Source organism: Anas platyrhynchos, chromosome 6, assembly GCF_047663525.1.
Source record: "Anas platyrhynchos isolate ZD024472 breed Pekin duck chromosome 6, IASCAAS_PekinDuck_T2T, whole genome shotgun sequence".
Classification (NCBI taxonomy): Eukaryota; Metazoa; Chordata; class Aves; order Anseriformes; family Anatidae; genus Anas; species Anas platyrhynchos.
Window position 1 is genome coordinate 27588977 of NC_092592.1, and position 19602 is coordinate 27608578.

A 19602-nucleotide genomic window follows, 5' to 3' on the forward strand; every position below is an offset into this window, starting at 1 on the left:
CCTCTCTGCCCCTCTGCGTGTGATTCTCAGCCTCACAGTCTGCTGGTGTCTCCTTGCCTCTATTTATACTAAAGCCCTTGCAGAATAAAACATCCATGTAAAATCCAATTTCCTCTGAATCTCTCTCGGAGACGAGGCCTCGAGATTGAGTAGATAACCTCTGCAGTAATTGCCTGAACCACTCCTGTTTGCTGGAAAGGTGAGATCCATTTTTCAATTATCTATCTGCAGTGACAGCAGCGAGCAGCGGAGCTAAGAGGAAGGAGAGAGAGGGAGAGAGAGAGAGAGAGGAAATCCAGCCAACAAGAGCCGTCTGTGTCAATCCTGGCAAACGGGAGGTACGATAGATGTGGTCACAGTTCCTGCCATCAATATCCTCTAATATAAATGTCAGCGATGCCATTTTACCCACAGTCATTTCCCACAATGCTGATTACATTATCGTATAATAGAGGGGCGCCAGCCGCACCGCTTTCTCTCCTAACCCTCCTTGCGGTAATGTGTCAATAGCCTGCCTCCATGAAACAAGTCAATTTTCTGCAGGCTTGGCAGCGGAATAAATCTGCCGACTATCTAGAGAGCTGGAGATATTTATACACACCGCGTCCTCTCTCTCTCTCTCTCTCTCTCTTTCTTTCGCCCTCCCCCCCTCCCGCCTCCCCTCTCTGTGTGTGCAAGCATAGATGTGTGTCCTCAGCAGAATTGAGTGATTTTCAGCCCAGACTCAATAAGAAGAGAATTTAGGGCAGTCCTACAGCTTGGCTTCCAGTAACAGCCCTACACGTTTATTTTCTTTAGCTTAACAGGAAAGAGAGAATTATGTTTAGATTTATATGACAAGGGCAGTTCTACCCAAACACTTGCGATAAGCACCGTGGAAGGGGGGAGGACGCTGTGTGCGTGTGCGGTGAAAGCCAGGCAGGCCAGTGGCAGAGAGGGATTGCAACACCTTGCAGGTCACTACAGGGGGGTCCTCTGGGAGCTGGCAAAGCAGCTCGCGTTTTAGCCAACAGCTCCTTTTTTAGTGGACAGCCAAATCACACGGCGGTGGAGGAAGGAGGAGGGAGGCCGTGGGCTCCATCCCCACTGATGGATGAAGGTGGAGGTGTTTGGCTCCTCTCTCCGGACTCAAAACCCAAAGCAGAGAGCTCATTGGATGCTCTTTCTCCTGGCAATGTCCCCATAAGACCCTGTGGTCCACCGCCCCACAAACCCCACTGGGATTTCTGCTCTCCACCAGCTCAGCCTCCCCAAGAGCCCCAGTGGCTCCCTCTGCCAGCCGCTGTGGGCTGCTGCTGGGGCCGAGCACAGCCTCAAATGGCAGCGGCTGCTCACGTAGGCAGGCATTTGCCATCTTGCTGAGACACGCTGGCAATTCAGGAGGGCTTTGGAGAGCCCCTGCTCCCCCTGGGAGCTGCCAGAGAGAGCTGGACTCTCAGCAGGTGATCACCGATCCCTGATGGCCCGGGCCAAGGTAACGGGAAGGATTTGTCCCTCCTCTCAGCTCTGCTCAGCACAGCAGGCTTTATATTTATCCCCCAGCAGGGGAATTTTTTGGTGATGGAAAATGTCGTCAACTATTCTTTTTGCCACGAGGGGAATAAAAGCCTGAAAAGAGTAACAACAAATATGAATTTGCCTTCAAAATCCTGGGCTCTGTTTTGGGTTGTTTTTTGTTGCTGCCTTTTTTTTCTTTCTTTTTTTTTTATTTTTTTAATAAAAACCTGCAAATGTTCCATCTGTTTTCATGTTTTCAACAAAATTTTGTGCAAGAGGCAAATAATGCTTGGATCATTGCTTTTGGCTTGATTGCTCCATCCTCCTGCTCCAGAACGTAGCGGTTTCTGGGCAGGGAGCTGGTGTGGCCTCTGCTAGCGAGTCCACTGCCTCCCACAAAAGGATGGGGAAGGCTCCATCCTAGAAGAGAACAAAAATGAGCAGCTCACAGCCAAAGGTTGCCCTGCAGGCTGCGTGCCATCACTGCCAGCTTTCAGAAAGAAGATCCAGGAGGGGATGGCGACCTGCTCTGAGCTTCCTCTCCGCAGAGGGAAGACATCCAGCTCCCCACCCACTGCTCTGCTTTTGCACACATGTTTACAATGATCCCAGCAGCTTTTTTTTTCTTTCTTTTTCTTTTTCTTTTTTTTTTTCACTGGCAGCTGTTTCAGAGATTGACAAGAGCTTTACAAAATTGGGAGGGAAGTGAGGCTCTGTGTCTTGATGAAAGCTTTATTTAGAAATCAATGAATCCCACAGCTCCATCACACAAACTCCAACCTTCCTATCCTTTTCAGCCCTGTCTGCCTGGGCTGCAAGTCATCAGCACCTGTCAGCAAGAGAGGTGCCTAAGAAAAACCAAGCACCACACAGTCTCACACCCCGAGGAACCTTAAATCCCAATTCCTTCAATGCTATCTAGAGAAGACTCTTTGTCTGGAGAAGCTTTGTGTTGGGTCTGTGCTGGGAATGGCCCTACACACACGTGGAAGGGAGAAATCTGCGATGGAAAAGAACCAAAGTCAGAGGTAGTCAATGCTGCCTGGTCCAAGAGCTGTCAGAGCCAGCAGGAGCCTTCCCGTTGACACCATCAGCCTTCAGATGAGTCCAAGATTTGGAGACATGCCCTGGATCACAGCCTTTATAGGGTTGAGGGGATTGGGTCTCTTTCATTGCCAAGCCCAGAAACAAACTGCAAAGCAGAAAGAGCGTTAAGAAACATTTCCCCAAAGCGAGGAAGTGGGGACTGACTCCAGAGCTCTGGTTCAGACCCTTGTCTGCATACACGGTGTGTCATTAAGGGAGAAAAGCTGGCAGCAAGCTTCAGCCGCTTACTACGGCACTGGCAGGAGAGACAAATGCAGAGCGTAAGATAAATGAGGCACTTCCAAGTGCGAGAAAGTCAATACTATAGAGACCTTCAAACTGGAGCCTGGGGAACGGCTCACAGTTCAGCTCACTGGTGCAGATGGACAGACATCTCTGTGTGCTGCAAACTGGGGGCTGCTGTGTCCCAGCGGGGTGACGGGATGGGCAGCCACACCGGGCTGGGCTTGGACACCAGTCCCTGCAGAAGCCCACCAGGAGGGTTTGCTCCTGTATTATGGGAGCTCCTGCAGGAAATCAGAGCCTTGCTGAACATCAGGGTGTATCTGTAAAGAGACTCAGTCCGGGTGCAGGACATCCTCCGGTGTGACCAAAAGAGCAAGAGGGAATAGAAAAAGGACCGGCCCCAAATCTCAACAAAAAGCCAGGCTGTTTTTCAAGGTGTAAGGAGTCACCCAGGAATGCTGGGCACCCAAAGCTTCTGTGTCATTGCCCCTTCTCTGCTGTCACACACGCCTTCTGTGAGACCCCACGAGAGCCACCAGCCCCATGGGCACCAGCTCAGTGCTGCAGCATGGGGCTGAGCGTGGCTCTGAGCGCACACACGTGCCCCGTCCGACAGCTGAATGAAATGCAAACTGATCCACCCGAGGAAAGAAAGGAGACGCTGCCCTGCTTTTTTCAATTATATCCAGGTCCAAGGTCGGCGACCTCTTCCCTCCTGCACTGCAGTATCTTGTCACACAAAACCCAGAGAGAAAGGGAATGTGATAAAGATGAAAGTGATGTGGCAGTCTCGTATGTGAAAACAATCACCCTTCAATTAAGTGTGATTGATTTCCCAAATCAGAGATGCATTCAGTTTCCAACAGATAGATATCAGGGAAAGCCAGATGCTGGGGAATTCAGCGCACGTGCTTGGGCTGGGACAGCGCAAGGAAACAAAATGGAGATGCTGTAAAGTGCCAGGTGCTTTGAGACGAGGCAGAGAGGGGCACAAGAGCCGAGCCAGGAAAATTTCGCCCCTTAAAGCAAGGGCAGGGTCAGTAGAATAAGAAAGAAGCAGAGGTATTTTTCCATGCACTGAAATGACTGCTTTGTAAAAGATTTTTTGTATGACAGCAGCAGCCAGGGACAGCCCCAAAAAGAGAGGGGATTGTGCAGATGTGTAGAAGAGACCCACAGCCTTAAAGCATTTTCTGTCCAGGGCTGACAAGGGGCTGCAAGGCAGCATAGTGACATCTCACGGGGTTGCTCTGCAGCCTTTGACAAATGACTGGGAGGCCCAGAAACTCCATTTGGTTCCCCGGCGTGTCCTCCATTTGGTTCCTCTCGGCTGTGTCCCCTTTCACATTCAGATGCACACGGGGCCCTTCCAGCTGCTTTATGGACCCCTGGTGCCTCGTAACCCAAACCTGCCACCCACTGCAAAGCACCCCGGGGCGAAGCACCCTGGGGTGTTTAGCAGCAGGCATGCAGTGGCCTGGAGGAGGACAGCAGAGGAGCCACTGTGTGCTTGCCTGAAGTGGAGGGAGCTCTGGTGTGGATGTCTGCAGCAAGCCCCGCTCTTCAGAGCCCACACTCGTCAGGGCTGGGCTAAGAATACGCCGTGCTTTTGGGGGAGGCTGGGATCTCCCACCCCGGCTGCCAAAATTGTTCTGGTTATCAGCTATCAGCAGCACTTTTTGAACCAGGAAAGGGGAGCTCCCTTGGCTCTGATGTGAGTGCCCATCATTGTGGCATCTGGTCCCAGCCTCGCATATCCCTCCTGCATTTGTCAGCAATGGCTAAGGACAACGCTGGTGGCACCAGGGAGGTGTTTGGGCAGGGAAAAGGGAAGGCAGCCCCGCAGTTTGTGGCAGGAGAGCATCTCCTGTAGGTTAGCCTGTGCTGCTGTGCCGTTTTCCCTACCCCTCTCAGCCTCATCCATCCCCCCTTTCTCTCCCCCTCATCCCTTCCAGGCTCCGAGAAGGAAGGCTTTCAAATAAAAGGTCTGCACTTGACCCCCTCCTCCCTGCGGGGAGAGGGGCCGGCCGTGAATAGCGAGCCCCTCATGTTTGCAGAAGCGATTTTCCCACTAATGGCAGCATATGTTCGCCTTGGTTCCCACCTGCAGGGCTGCGCGCGGGCGCGTGCGTGTGTGCCATGCGCGGCCGGCGGCTCCGCGTGTGGGGGCACCAGGTGCTCGCTGTCAGCCCCAACAAAAAGAAGTGTCAGCCCTCAGCGCCGGGGGGCTGCGCTGGCAGCTCCCCCCCCCCCTGCCTCCAGCCCCACGCTCTGAGCATCCTGCCGCTGATTCACATCAGCATCCTCTTGCGTCAGCTCCTGAGCTCTCCTCCCCTTTCTCCTTTCCCCCAAATCGCGCCCTGACTCCAGGCTGTCTGCTGTCACCTGCTCCCTAGAGGCTCAGATGGTCCCTGTGGATGGATGGAGTGAGGGAAGGAGGTTGTGCGACCTCATTGTGCTGGAGCATCCTCTGGAGGCTGCTCTGACCTCCTGCCAGAGCCCATGTAAAGTCATGCCGTACCCAAAATCAGCAGCTTGCTGAATTTTCAGCTCCAGCTCACGGCTGGCTGCAGCCTGCTGCCTCTTTTTGTGCCTCCTCCCCATGCTGAGATGCCGGAGGGCTGGCACCCAAACGTGTTCTCCAGGCTGACCTGGCATCCTCACGCTCACCAGGGGAGGAGAACCTCCATGTCCCAGCACCCAGCACTCAACCTGCTGCCTGCACAGCACCAGGCTTCCTCCATCCAGTGCCAGCAAACCCGGCTCTGCCCTCCCTGGTGCAGTGCAGAAGCAGGAGTTACAGCTTGAGCATGGCCCCAAAAGCATGCTGCACAGCTCGGTGCCCTCCCAGGGTGCGCTGAACCCAGATATTTCCCCATGCTGATGAAGCCCAGCCTTGCAAAGTTGGGGGCCCGACCCTGCCGCCTGCTTCGCTCACGCCCAGGGAATTTACCAGTTCATGGACGTGCCCAAACTTTTGTCAGCAAAACTTTCCGGAGGAGACCAGGCCTTAATCTTTTTTTCTGCTCCATTTCTCCCGCCTCTGAAACGGGAGTCACTGTGTTTCTTTCTGCTGCGCTGTGCATCCATCTTGTCTGCTTAGATCCTGACCCGCCTGGTGCCCTGGAGATACGCAGCGGCTCCAGCAGCAGGCCCTGCGCTTCCCGGGGGCCTGCAGGCGCTGCTGCAATCACAGCACACTCACCAAGAATAAGAATCAGGCATCATCCGATGCAGACTACGAGGGCTCTCGGGGGCACAGCTGGGAAGAACGAGCCTGCGGGTGCTGCTGTAGCTCTGGGCACAGGTGTCTTTTCTCCTCCTACGTGAGCTCGGGGCTGAAAAGGGAGACTATATGCCCACCAGCTCCCCTGGGAAGCTCAGCTACTGGAGGGTCCCAGCCTGAGAGCAGCAGAAATGAGGCATCCTCCTGGTGTCGGTGAATAGAGGGAGTCCAAGTGCGTAATAACGCTGCTTCAAATAAAACAGAGGTGAGGAGAAACACTCATGGCAATGTCACCAAAGCCAGATACCCATCCTTGGGAGGGATGCACTCCAAGCAATCACTTATATGTTAGCAAGACCCAGTACCCACCCCTGGAGGGGAGAACTCCTTCAGTAGCTTGCTGACTGCCACAGCTGCAAGGAGGAACCCAACAGTGAAGGTGTAACACTAGGGAGAGACCTCCTGTGTGAAAATGCCAGCAAGAAAAAAACAAAACAAAAAAAAAAAAAAAAAACAACTCTGCTTGGCCAGCTGAGGCGTGATTTGGGATGTGTCACATTTTAAAGTGAAGACTGCTGCTTTGCCTGGGAATTTCAAGCTGGCACGATTGGTACTGTTGCTTTGGTTCTCCTGATCAGAATATTAAGAAACCTGCACCAATGAAAATATTTTCCATGAAGTAGTCTTGATGCTGGAATAACATTTGTTGGAGATGTTGGATATTGAAGGAAAAACGTATTTTCCTCTGTAAGAAATTCATACACACAATTAGTCAACTCATTCTGTTTAGGTACACCCGAACTCTAATCTTAATTTATCGTTTTTGTCATTTTGGCTATTAACACATTTGTTTTCCCCTGAAAGCAGAACTTCCATGTAACCACAGAACCCAGGAGCCGGGGCTTTAACGCAAGCACCACGTATCCCAGAGGTGCCAGTGCTACATGACTCTTCTATAGACCAGAAGACGGGGAAGAATTCGGTGGATGCAATAGCCTGGTGCCTTATTTTTAGCACGAGGCTGTGGAGCAGCAGTGGTTTGAGCTCTGGTTGCCATTTCCCTTTCTGTGTTAGCACCCAGCAAAATAAAAACATGTGGGATAGACTGAGGTGCTGTCACCCCATGCTCTTGAGGACTTCACTAGCACCCAGCCAGCAGATGAAGGACAGACTCCTTCCAAACCCGGCATGGAAATCACAAAAGTGACCCCACAGCATGGAGAGTTTTTTGCTGGTTTTGTGGGTCCACAATGATAGGGGAAGAAGCTAAAGACAGAGGGCTTTTTATTTTTCCCACCACCTGCAGCAAGATTCAAAAACCCATCTCCGAACACCAAAAACTCCACAATCCCAAAAACATTTAGGACATTCCCTTGCCAAGCACCTTCCCCTCAGCATCCCTGCACCATGCTGACGTGGATCACGCGCTCCCAGTGCAGCCCTCCTGCCATGGCAGGGCTGCGGGGATGGAGGTTGATGGGAGGGCTTAATTAATCAGTTAATTAATCCCAAACATTTTAACCCTCCAAATCCCTGCTGCGCTGTAGTTCAGCAATTTGTTCATTAGCAGAAGTTTCTGTTTGCGTTTGAACTTGGATCATTTGGTTTTTCCCCCAAGACAGGAATGAAATATTGATGGTGTCATTAGGAGTGTGCGAATGCGTGTGCGCACGTGTGCGTGGGGGACTTTGTGTGTGCACCCACGTACTGCTGGCCCCTGTGGTAGGAGGAAGCTGTGCTCAGGGCTTCCCTGTACCTCTCCTGGCTGGGCTGGAGGTCTGCCTGCCTTACCCAAACTGCTGCTTGCACTGTGCTAGAGCCTCTGTTCCCTGAATTTGGCTTCTTTCCCCTCCCTGGGCAAGGGAGAGGATGTAGGGCTCCAGATCCCAAACATCACAGCAGTGCTCTGCGCAACCCCATGCTCTGTTTTCTTACAGTGCATCTTTGTGCCACTTGGCTACAGTAATCAGGCCCCACCTAATTGCCATTCAATAAACTCCAGTTAAATTAACAGCTCCACCCGATGAGCACCAACATCTGCTGTTCACCAGGCAGCCTTCCCTCCCCTCCTCCTCCCTGCGTCTCCTCAAATCCCAAAATTCAGCCCCGTGGGTCCCCAGCAAAGGGGCTGCGAAGGCTGGTCCAAAAGCTTTGGCACAGCCAGGAGCTTTTGTGGAGCGCATGGAGGGGTTTGCGTGGGCAGGTTGTGTGTGGGCAGGGTGTGGAAGCACGGAGAGGATACAAGAAAGAAAATGTGCCTCCCGTTGTGCCCGTGGGGTGTGCTCACGGGAGTGTGGCTGTCATGCAGATGTCCATCGGATTTTGGCACGGCCATCTGACCCCTGTGTTGCCACAGAGTACATTTGTCATGGGCGTGAGCTCCAGGTGACTCAAACAACCCAAACCTCAACTCAAACCTTTGCTTTTTGCAGTGTTTTGCCAGCGTAAGAGCAAGTGGGAGCACGTGCTTAGCTGCAGCGATGGGTCTAGAGCATCACACAAGAGCTTCACGCTGATTTCATTCATCATTCCTGCGTGCGGGTTTGGTTCTGCACCAGCCCAGCTCCAGCCGAAAATCAGAGCCCAGGTCTGACTTCTGTAGCAGGTTTTGCACACAGATGTGTGCACGCGTGTGTGAAAGCTTGCTTGTGCATCGCCGTCTCCAGCAGCTCCACGGCGGCTGGGGAGAGGGAAGGTCACCTCTCCAATCCGGAGGTTAACAGGGTCACGCTTCGCTTGTGGAAAAAAACTCTTGCTTAAAATTAAGTCTCAGCCTTGCAGAAAGACAGGCCAGACAAACCATTAAAAAAGGTCAAAGATATTATCAGCTCCTAATCCAATTAGATCCTGATTATCTGTAAATTCAGCACAGCCTCACTGTTAGAGCGATGCTTAGGAAAATGAGCATCTCCAAAAAGCAGCTGGAGATCAAGGGGGCTCCGAGAGCTGAGGCAGCCTCGTGAGCGATTATGCCACTGCCTGGGGAGCGCTGGCTGTAGCAAGAGCCACGTCGGGTTTCCAGAGCTATCTTTCTTCGCACTTGTCACCTGATGGGTGACATTACGTTGCTGGTGAGGGGGGCAGGCGGCTCTGCGGTCACCCCTTCTCATGAATACAAGTTTAAGGACAAAAAGAAACGAGAATTTCTGTATTCGATTAAAATCAGTGATGCAGCAGCCTGACTTGTTGGGAATTCTCCCGCAAAACATTTTTAATGGAAAATATCATTCTGGCAAAACCAACAGTTTCCATGGGGAAATAACAGTTTTACCGTTTACTTGTTGTGTTGTGGGGTTTTTATTTATTTTATTTTATTTTTGGTCAGTCCAGCAAAAAGCACCACATTTTAAGGAGCTCTCCTATCGGTGTCATTCCGGAAAGAAAACCTTTCAGCGGGGTAGAAATCTAACTGGTTTTAATCTGGAACTTGATTGCTTTATTAAGGGGATTACGTGATACGGTCCTGAGATACCAGGGGGATGGATTTGCTCCCCTGGCAGGCGGTCTGACTCGGAGAAAAGAGAGTTTGTGCGCTGAATGCTGGCTGAAAGAGTTATGGAAATGACCCCCCGTGGCTTCATCCCCCTTGTCTCCGGACAAGGAGGTCTTTGATATTTCTTTGTGCTGATAATAGGACTGAGCCGAGGCTGCTTTCTCTCCCTAAATGGAGCACCTTGCACATCTTGCCGTGACAGAGTGATTCTGTGCAGGTGTGAATGCTTCTGGGTGATTCCCGCCATGAAGGCAGGGAGAGCTGCAAAGTACAGGGCACGTGCTGAGTGCCAGCCCCGCTGCCCTGTGCCCTGCCTTGATTTTTCGGTGCTGGCTGCAGCAAAGGGTGGGTTTGCACCCCTCTGCCTTCTGCAGCTCACCCTTCCCAAAGGCAGCATCGTCCTGGCTCCTTATTTACAAAAGGCAACCGATTTAAATCTCTTCCCCCGTGCTTTACAATCCCCCATGCCTGGCTGGGCAGAGCGGGACAGCTTTGCAATAACTCGCTGAGCAGCTCGATGGATTTCCAGTGTTGCCGTTTGGCTGCACTGACACTTCGGCTGTCGCTTCTGCCCTGGGGGAAGCAAAATTCTGCTAAAAGCAAACCCATCCAGCAGCAGGGCACCCCTGGGCTGGGGCAGAGGCTGAAAGGCTGCAGAGCAGGTAGAGGTAGACCATGAGGGTGGCAGGGGATGGAGCTGGGATTCGGGTACCAGTTCCTGACCCCCAGAAGAAACCCTTTTGGCTGTAAGCTGGACCTAGGAAGATAAAACTGTGGCCTCCCCTCCGTGATTTAGCCGTGAGAGCAGCTCTTCAGCCAGGCAGCAGCACTCCGAGTCCGTGCTTTGGGTTTACATCTGCTGAACATCTGGACTCGAGGGTTTAGCCACGTGGCACTGGTCACCAGCATGCACTTGCAAAGGGCATCTATTACACGGCTCCAACCCCACGCGGACACGTGCGGGCAGGATTAAGAGGCCGTAATCACATTCAGCTTGGTGGGCTTTTGAACGAGAAATCAAATGAAGGCTGTGAACAAGGATGTCCCTGAGGGGGCTTAACGCAATTTGGCTAATCCACTTGGCGTGTAAATGGTTTGTTCAACTTCATCATCCCTGCCGGCCTGTAGAGACAAGGCTGGAGGAGTGCACGTGGGCTGCACAGCCCCAGGTTGGGGGTCTTTGGGGGGGCTTTGGGGTCCCCTCCTGCTCCCCAGGAGCTTGGCCCTTCTCGGGGCATCTGAGGCAAAGAGGGAGAAGCGCGATGGGCACGGCTGAGGGTAGGAAGCACTTTCCCCGGTTAAGTGAAAGACAGAGGAGGAGATGTTGGTAAATAGGCTATTAACACCCAGTGTCACTCCATTAATTTCATGGAATAAATCTGTCCTCTCTTCTGCCTCCCGCCTCCCGTGGCCTGAGCTGGAGGCTGTTTGCTGGGCTGCAAAGGAGACCCGACACGAAACCAGTGCTGCTCGGCTGCGGCCCCATCCCAGGAGCTCAGCTGGCACCTCCGATCTGGCAAAGGTGACCTGCAGCACTAAATGTCCTTTCCGTGCTGGGAAAGCAGGAATTTAGGAGTATTTGCTGTCCTCCCTGCCACCCCTAGAAAGACAAGAAGCCTTCCAGAAAGCATCTGTATGGCTGTAACCTCCTCTCCCTCCGCATCTGCATCTCCCCAGCAAGGACAAAGCCCACAGAAGATGGGAGAGCTGTTGGCCCTGTATCCAGGCCCAGCTTTTTGCTGATAACGAGCCAAAACTCAAGGCAGAAAGGCTGCAAATGCTCCCTGGGAGGAGCAATAATGCCAGAGGGAGAGCTGCAGCCAGATCCTGATGGGAAGAGCCTGCCTCGGGCCTGGAGCTGAAGCCCAAGGTGCTGCCGCCTGCTGAAGGAGCAGCTCCATCAGGACACGGGATAAATGTGGGGACTTTCCTCTTTATATGTGGTCTCTTTATATGTGGTTCCTCTTTATATGTGCCCTGGTGTAAGCAAGGCAGCTGCCAAGGCCGTCAGGACCAGGCCTCGCTGTGCCGGGCCCTGCTCAGGCCAGGGGTTGAGATGGGAGAAGAGACAAGTGGGCGTTTGGGCCGCCGGGTAGAGATCTGTTTGATTTTTATTCCTTATTTTTATTTATTTTTAATAGATGTTTCCATGGCAGGAAAGAGTTTTGCCCAGAGACCACAGGGCTGCAGGTAAAGCGGCCTGCCTCAGTGCTATGGGCACTACTAGCACCAGCCTTGCCTCGGGAGGATGGGACAGTTTTGCAGATGGTTTTGGGAGGGAGTTCCCAACCTCTGCCTTGCAAATCGACATCCACAGCACCTTCTGCAGGCTCCCAGCTCAGTGTCTCAGAAGCTGCCACGACAAAGAGCTTTCCCCATCTCTCTACGAGCACAGCCCTGCATGCTTGGTGGCACTGCTGTCCGTGAGGGAGGAAGACTCAAAGATATTCAAAGTGGGCAGTTAATTACATGCATCCTTTCCACTTATTGGGGTTTCCTGAGCTGTAGCCACTTCTCTCCTCAATATTTAGGGGTGTGTGTGTCCTTAGGGCAGCAGGCTGAAGCACAATGAGCCCCAAGCCCAGCCAGCTAGATGGGGAGCTCAGGACACCCACAAAAGCCATCTCCTGCAGCAGCAGCCCCCATCCGAGCCAGTCCAGGCCATCCACTGGTCAAACTGAGGGGTGAACTGGGAGCATGGGGCTGGCTGAGCTGGAGGGGAGAGGCAGCAGGGGATGCTCTGGTTTCAGCCGTGCCCGCTCCCGTGGGAAGCTGGGGAGAAGGTGAGAGGAGCCCCTGCTCTGGCATGTGTCCCAACACATCCCCCTTCCCACCGGCTCACGGGCAGCTGCAAAATCCACCACTTTCCCAGCACTCACCCAGGAGGGAATAACGATAATAAAAACAAAATTAGAACAACTCCCTTCCCCAGACTAGGGGGGGGTGGGAAGGGAATGAGCTCTTGGGAACGGCTTGGATTTCACAGCCTCTCCTGGCAAACGTGACTTTTCAGAGAGAAAGTCGCCGCCACCGGCTTCTCTTTTGTGTCTGCAGAAACAGGGTCCTCTCTCAGCTTTTCCCTTGTCATTGGATCTTGTCAGAGGGGCTGCGGTCCTGCCACGTCCCATGCGAGAGAAGCAGATTTGCCAGCCCTGCTGCAGGCTCCGCATTCCCAGCCTCTCTTGGCTCATTTAAAGAAACTCCCCAATCCCCCGACAATGTAAAGCTTGAAATCTTTTCTTCCTACTTGATGCTTCATTATTGTGATTGCTCTTTATTGATTGACAGAGCTGCTTTTGCAAATGCCCAGGACCCTTGGAGAATTGCAAGCTGCATCCCCAGTCCTGCTCTTGCTCGCGGGCGCTGCTCCCACGGAGCCTGGTGGAGCTGTGTCTGCAGTGGGACAGGGAGAAACACTTCTCCTTCCTCCCCAAAGGGTCAGTGGGGAGATTTGGAGCTGGTTTCCCTGCCAGAGAGCCTAGCACAGAGCTGGTCCCCAAGAGCATTATTAATAAAGGGTTTTGCTCTGTGCACCAAGGGCAGGCTGTGGCTCAAGGATCACTGCACAGAGGCACATCACTACATCAGTGACACCAGCCCTGGCAGGATCTTTGCAAAAAATACAAAATAAAAAATATTATCTCAAAAATGTCCCTGCTTCCTCCAAAGCCCTGCCATGGGGTACATTTTCCTGCTGGCCTCGCATGGCTGCAGCTTTCCAGCCGTGTTCACAGGGGCATCACCACATCAGCCACTTCCCAAGAGCAAACTTTTTCCCACTCTGAACTTCTCGCTACACACGCAAACCTAATTAAGCACAGTGCAATGGTCAGGGCTTGTTAATATTAGGGCTTGGCTGGTTTCATTCTTGGCTGCCAGGAGGCAGGGACTGAGGTGGAGGCAGCGAAACCACACAGCGTAGCAAAACGCTGGCACTTGTCCTGCTCCCTCTCGGTAGGATTTAGGAGGACAAGAGATCCCAGCAGCCAGATCACTCAAGGTGGTCTGCAGGATGGATCTGCCTGCCCTGGGTCTTCAATCACACCCGAGGACGCTTTTCTTCTCCTGACTTACTGAAGACGCATTGCTCAGAAAGCAGGAGACAAAATGCAGCTGTCAGAACACAGCTCACAGCCGTGAGGCATGGGGCAGCGAGCAGGGCTGCTGCTTGTTATCCCTGCCCTGCCTCACCGATGGACACAGGGACGATGCAGAGCCACTGCCAGGCAGCAGGCAGGTCTCAGGGAGCTGGCCGAAACATGATTTTCTTCCTGCCAGCTCCATTGCAAGGGGTGGGATCCGTTCCCGATGGCAGCAGGGAACAGGGGTCGGCCTGTCCTGGCCTTCCCTGCAGGTGACAATGGGGACGAGGAGGTGTGTGCCAGCAGGGAGGAGAGGCAGTGCTCCATGCATGTGCAGGCAGTGCCCCAGCTCCTCACCCCAATCACCAGCTTACAGATCCCCAGCCAACTAATCCGGGGTATTTGCATCGCAGAGCAGATTATCCAGAGCCGAGCCACCTCCTTCCACGGGGTCACTGTGCCTCCAAGGGTCAGCCTGCAACCCCACAGCGCTGGGAAGTGAAGGAACAAACAAAGGCCTTGCTGCAGAAGGCTGCCACATGCTCCTGGAGCAGGCACACGTCCTAGGATAGCCTAAACTGGAGGTGTCACCCTGCCACCCATGCCCACGGGAGGTCCTTCCCAGGAGGAGATGGCTCAGCCCTCCGTCCCCAAACCCTTTTTGCTGTGCACCCCTCTGAGCACCTCCCAGGAGAGGGAAGCACGGGCACAGGGTCCAGGTGAAGGCAATAACCAGCATGAGCCTGCTGATGGGTGCTGTCACCCTGCTTCTCTCCTTGGCCCTGTCGGGGTGCACAGGGGAGCCCCGGGCACAGAGCACACATGCAAGGGGCCACAGCAGCTGCCAGACCTTTGTGCCCGGGCTGCCCACTGGCTTTTCATCCAGGAGCTCTTCCCTGTGGTGAGAGCAGCTTTGAGTTGCGCCCTGCAGCCCTGGCTTCTTGGAAGGGTTATTCCCTTTGTCTCCTTTCCCTTTTTTTTTCCAGATCCGACTTAAAACAGAGATCAGGATGACTCGCAGCGAGCAAAGATCCCATGACTGTTTCCCCAAGAGCCAGGATATTAGTCCTTGTATCCTGGCCATATTCCAGCTCGGGAAATTACCTTCTGCCTCCCTAAATACCCCCTGTGGTTTCAATTGGATACAGGCTTCTTCGCTCTCTTGCTGAAACTGCTGCGCAGGGTTGCTGTGCGCGGTTAAGCAGCTGCTGCAGGAGATGGGTGATGGGGTGCACCTCAGGGTGCTGCACCCAGGGCTGCTCCCAGCCCCGAACCGGGCTCCCCTCACACGTACGCCCCTGAAAACTCTTGTCCCAGGCTCAGACCCCTCTTTGCCCCCTTTGTGCTGAGGATCCAAGTATGAAGCAAGATGGATTTGGGTTTGGTTTACAGGCCAGCCCTCCAGCCCAACCCCAGGCACTTGGCATGGGGCATTCCCCCAGCACCAGGTGAGAGCACAGCCCTGAGTCCTCTCCAGGGATGGGAGAGCAGGAGAGAGCCCTGCTCTGCCCTAAATCCTAAACCTGAGGCTCAGCCCATGGCAGGACCCCCTTTACATGTCCTCGTGCCAGGGAAGGTGCCACACATCCATCTGCAGAGCATCACCCAGCGCTGCCACTGCACAGCAAATCCCAGCAGCGAGCAACCCTGGCACAGGAATCAAATCCTGGAGGTCTCCAGGCTGAAATTGTTCAACCTTGAGTTAAAAAATGCAACAATGTCGAGCAGCCGGAGTTTTCGCTGTGCTTGTTGCCAGAATCTATACAAGCAAATTACTTTGCTGTCAGGAATACAACAGGAGACAGAGAGAGAAATCCCCTTCCCGGGCGCTCTGGAGACATACCCAGAGTATTCAGAGTAACGCAGCCATCGCGCTGACATCCCCCGACATCTGGGGAATGCAAAAAAAACAGACTGGAAAACCTTTAAAGTCATTTAGTAGATGTGATTTGTGGGTAAAATATAATATACAGTGAAAGATGGGGACAAAATGGCCTTTAATGGAGTGTCTTGGAGGAAATCTTGCGCGTTTGTGCATGTGTGTGAAGGGGAGGTGTTTATCCGTGCAGACACATGCTTTTAAGCACACGGCTAAATCTGTAAAACATTATTCCTGTGTGTGTGCGAGTATAAATGTACCCATATGGCATTCCTCAGGGGTCTGCCCATAGTTTATCCCGTCATACGGCCACGTCCTGCTGCCACACACGCTCTTGGAAGGGGACAGGCAGCAGGACCCTCTCTCCCCTCCAGCAAACACCACCTAAAGCAGGCGCCCTCGCCCCATTTCGGGTGCTGTAAGCAAGGGGAGCTCTGGCAGCTGCCTCCTGTCCCCACTCCACCATGCAGAGCTACTCGGGTTTAAACTGGGAGCTGGAGGGGAGGTTTATTTTAGCAGCAAGTTGTTTTTGCGGCGTGCTTCATCGAAGCAGTTTCAGGCTCGTTTAAAGGAAACCCCCTGCGCACGGGTCCAAGCACGGGGCTAATTTTGGAAGCCAGAATATCCTGGAGCAGTGACAAGGGACTCAAGGGGACTGTGCGAAGTGGGTGCCAGCAGAAACAGGGCACGAGGCTGGCCGTGTATGGGCTGCTGCTGAGAGCCCAGGTGCCCCAGCCAGCTCGCTTCTCCGTGCCTCAGTTTCCCCATCCCCAGGTGGGGATCTGCTTCCACATGAGGCCACTGGGATGGTCACATCCCGGTTGCAGATGGTAACTAGAAAAAAGAAGTTCATTTCAATCTCTTAGAAAAGGTAAAAGGGAGTCTGGGAGGACTGTTTTTGGTTTTTTTTATGTGCTTTTTGGAATTGCATTAAAAGTTCACAGCAGCTCCCTGGCCAAGGCATGGGAGTTTGCAGGGAGGATGCCAGCAACAGGCCAGACCCAGAGCCAGCCTGTGGGTTTTAACCCAGCCTCTGCAGGCTCAGGATCGGGATGCAGCCTTATCCCAGCCACTCCTGCAGCCTTGCCCTGCTGCTCCAAGCGCTGCAAAACCCAGGGACAAGCTGCCTGCACGCCCTCCCTGCAGCCTGCCAGCCTGCTGAGCTATAAGCTAATCCTACCCCGAGCTGATCTATAACTAATTCACTTACAACACAATTGCAATATCGATTCTCAAACTGCTTTGCAGACAGTGCTGAAATACGTGTGTGTGAGTGTGTGAGCATGTGTGTGTGTGTGTGCAGCGGGGACAAGGGAGCCGGCTGACAAAAAGCCGTGGGGAGGGCACGGGTCAGTGCCCGCACTTTGGGGAGAGATCGGAGGGTGCTGCCGGGGGGAGGCAGCCAGAAAACTCCCCTCTGGAAACACCACTGCCAAGGGCTGTGGCTGGTTGCAGAGAGATCGAATTCTCCTTTCCACCAGTGCATCCTATGGGCATTACACATCCACTGTCATTGTGAAGCAAACCCAGTCCTGTGCTCACCTATCGCCACGGGAATCACTGCAGCGTGGGCAGGCTTGGGGCTGGGCATTGGCGTTTGGAGGAGAAGCCACAGCTAACGGGGAGGTGAGGCCACTTTCCCAGCACAAACTGGGCTTACCTGGGGAGGCAGACACCACCACAGCTCCTGCTCTGTCCCCGGAGGATGGGGCAGCTCACCCCAGCACCACCGGTGCCGGCTTTCTCCTGCACCCAGAGCCCCACGGACTGACAGCGCTTTGGGGCACAGAGGGTCCACAGGGCATTTGCAGCCAGTTTGCTCATGCCAGCTTGCTTTGGCTACAAACAGCCTGGTTTTGGCTACAAAGCCCATCACAGCCTTGACACTGATTTTGGTACCTTCCTAAGCGCTGGGGCGAGCACAAAGCACTCCCTGAAGCCCCCTGCTTCGGTCAGTGGTCTCCGAGAGCGGCTCTTCACCCAGGGAGCCGTGCCTGAAAGGTTGATTTATGCAGCACAAAGTAAGGACGACATATTTAATGACGAATGGAAATGTCGTATCGATCCCAGGGACAGGCTGGATCACATGTGGGCTGTCGCAGCATCGGGGAGTCGATACGGGGAGCAGGCTGGGATCAGGGGAGCATCAGCGAGCAGGGCTGGGAAACTGGAGGAACCTCCTAAACTGCAAAGCAGAGGATGTCCAAGGAGTTTCCAACACCCAACAGCATCTCCAGGCTGTTTGCAGGCATGAAGGCGCATCTTTGGAAAAGGGACCCCACAACTGTGTGGGGTGACCCCAAAGGGATTTGGGGGGCTGCCGTCATCCCCCTGCCTGCTCACACCGCAGCCGTGAGGGTCTGTCGCGTTGCTGTAGCAAAGGCTCAGCTCAGCTGGAGGAAAGTTCCACTTGGGCAGAGCACAGCAGAGGGGAAAAGTGATCTTAAACTGGCAAAAATAGAGCATCAGCCTCATATAATTTCTCTGAAAACAAGATTTATTGAAGTTCTGTCTGTGGAAATCACTGTAGTGTGGTACATTCAACGCATGGGTTCGATCACTGACTCGTACCCTACTACATTTTTCATTAGGAAAAATATTGGCTGGGAAAGTTTGACCTCATAATCTCTGCATTTTAAACAATAACTAAGGAAAACAAAAGTGACGGGCTAAGGCAATCTCTTCCACCTCAGCACTCTGCTAGGCAGGAGCCAGGACCTGAAGCTGGCTGCCCTGGACCTGGACCTGCTGTGCCCCCTCCAGACCTGGGGGGCATCAGCCACATCTACCCAAGGGGTCTCCAGCGTGGCACGGAGCTCCCAGTACATGCTGGAGGACAGAGCCACACAGGCTGTGAGCTCAGGACAAGGAGGGTTTGCAAAAAGGATGGCAACATTTCAGAAAACCGGGCTCCATTCCCAGCTTAATCTGGGCCCTTGAGCATGCCCAAGCAGGGACGGTCTCAACTGCAGGGCAAATCAGAGAGAACCCTCATCTGAGCCTGGACTTCTCGCCTTTCCGTAACCAGATCTCCCCAGGCTGCAGGCAGCACGGGGTCGGGCAGGCGGACAGATTCCCATCCAGGAGAGCTGTGGTGTCCACCTTCAGTGCGGCCAAAGTGTCCCTGCCACCCGCCGGGGATGGCTGGAGCCTCGTGCTCCACCGCGGCCCCTTTCAAATTAATTCCTGCTTTACGGTCTAAATAAATTAACCTCCATCGATTCGAGGTTCCCGGTGCTTTTAATGTCAGTGTCATAATCAGGCGCCAGAATGGATTTGCCTTTCTAAATCATAGCTCCAAAAGGCTCTGAACGTGATGCTCTCGCTGCCTGATGTGCGCCAGGCAGAGCGGAGAGGCTGGGGGTCCCGAGCTCACCCACAGCCAGCACTGAGCCTCTCCCTGGGCTCTGTCCATGCCTCCCACCACCCAAACTCCTCAACCACCAGCTTTCCAGAGAGGTTTTCTGTCTTCTGCCTTATCGCTGCAGATCTCGGGGCCCTTTCTGACCATTCATCTGACACCGGGCAGAGAATTCCTCTCCACCCCCTCTCCTGCTCTCAGCATCTCCCCTGCAACTTGGTCCAAGACCCTCGGTTTGATTTCCAAGTTCTGACACAGCCATTAGTTACGAAGAGCGATTAGTTTGGTTGTTGTCGTTAAGTCATTTTTTAAATGGCTCCAGGCGGCATTAGAGAACAAAGAAATAAAATACCCGTGAAAAGAGTTAATCACAAATTACTAATTATTCCCCCCCTCCCTTTGTGCTCCTTCCTCCCCAAATCATGAAATATTATCCCCATGAAGAAAGGAAAAGGTCTGTCCATCCGTGAGCCCTTCACGGATTTTATACACCTAATTCATCAAACGAGAAACACTTCCTGATTGTCCGGGATTATTTGGAGAGGGGAGCTCCTGACCCCCGACCCCTCCACCGAGAGCCACGGCGAAGGGCGAAGGCTCTGATTTACGCGTCCCCAGCCCCGGGGAGGGGACCTCACAGCCCCCCCACCCCTGCCAGCCCCCTCTTCCCCCGGGGGACCCCAGCTCCCGTGACTCCAAACGTTTCTGAACCCACTCGGATTTTATGGGGCC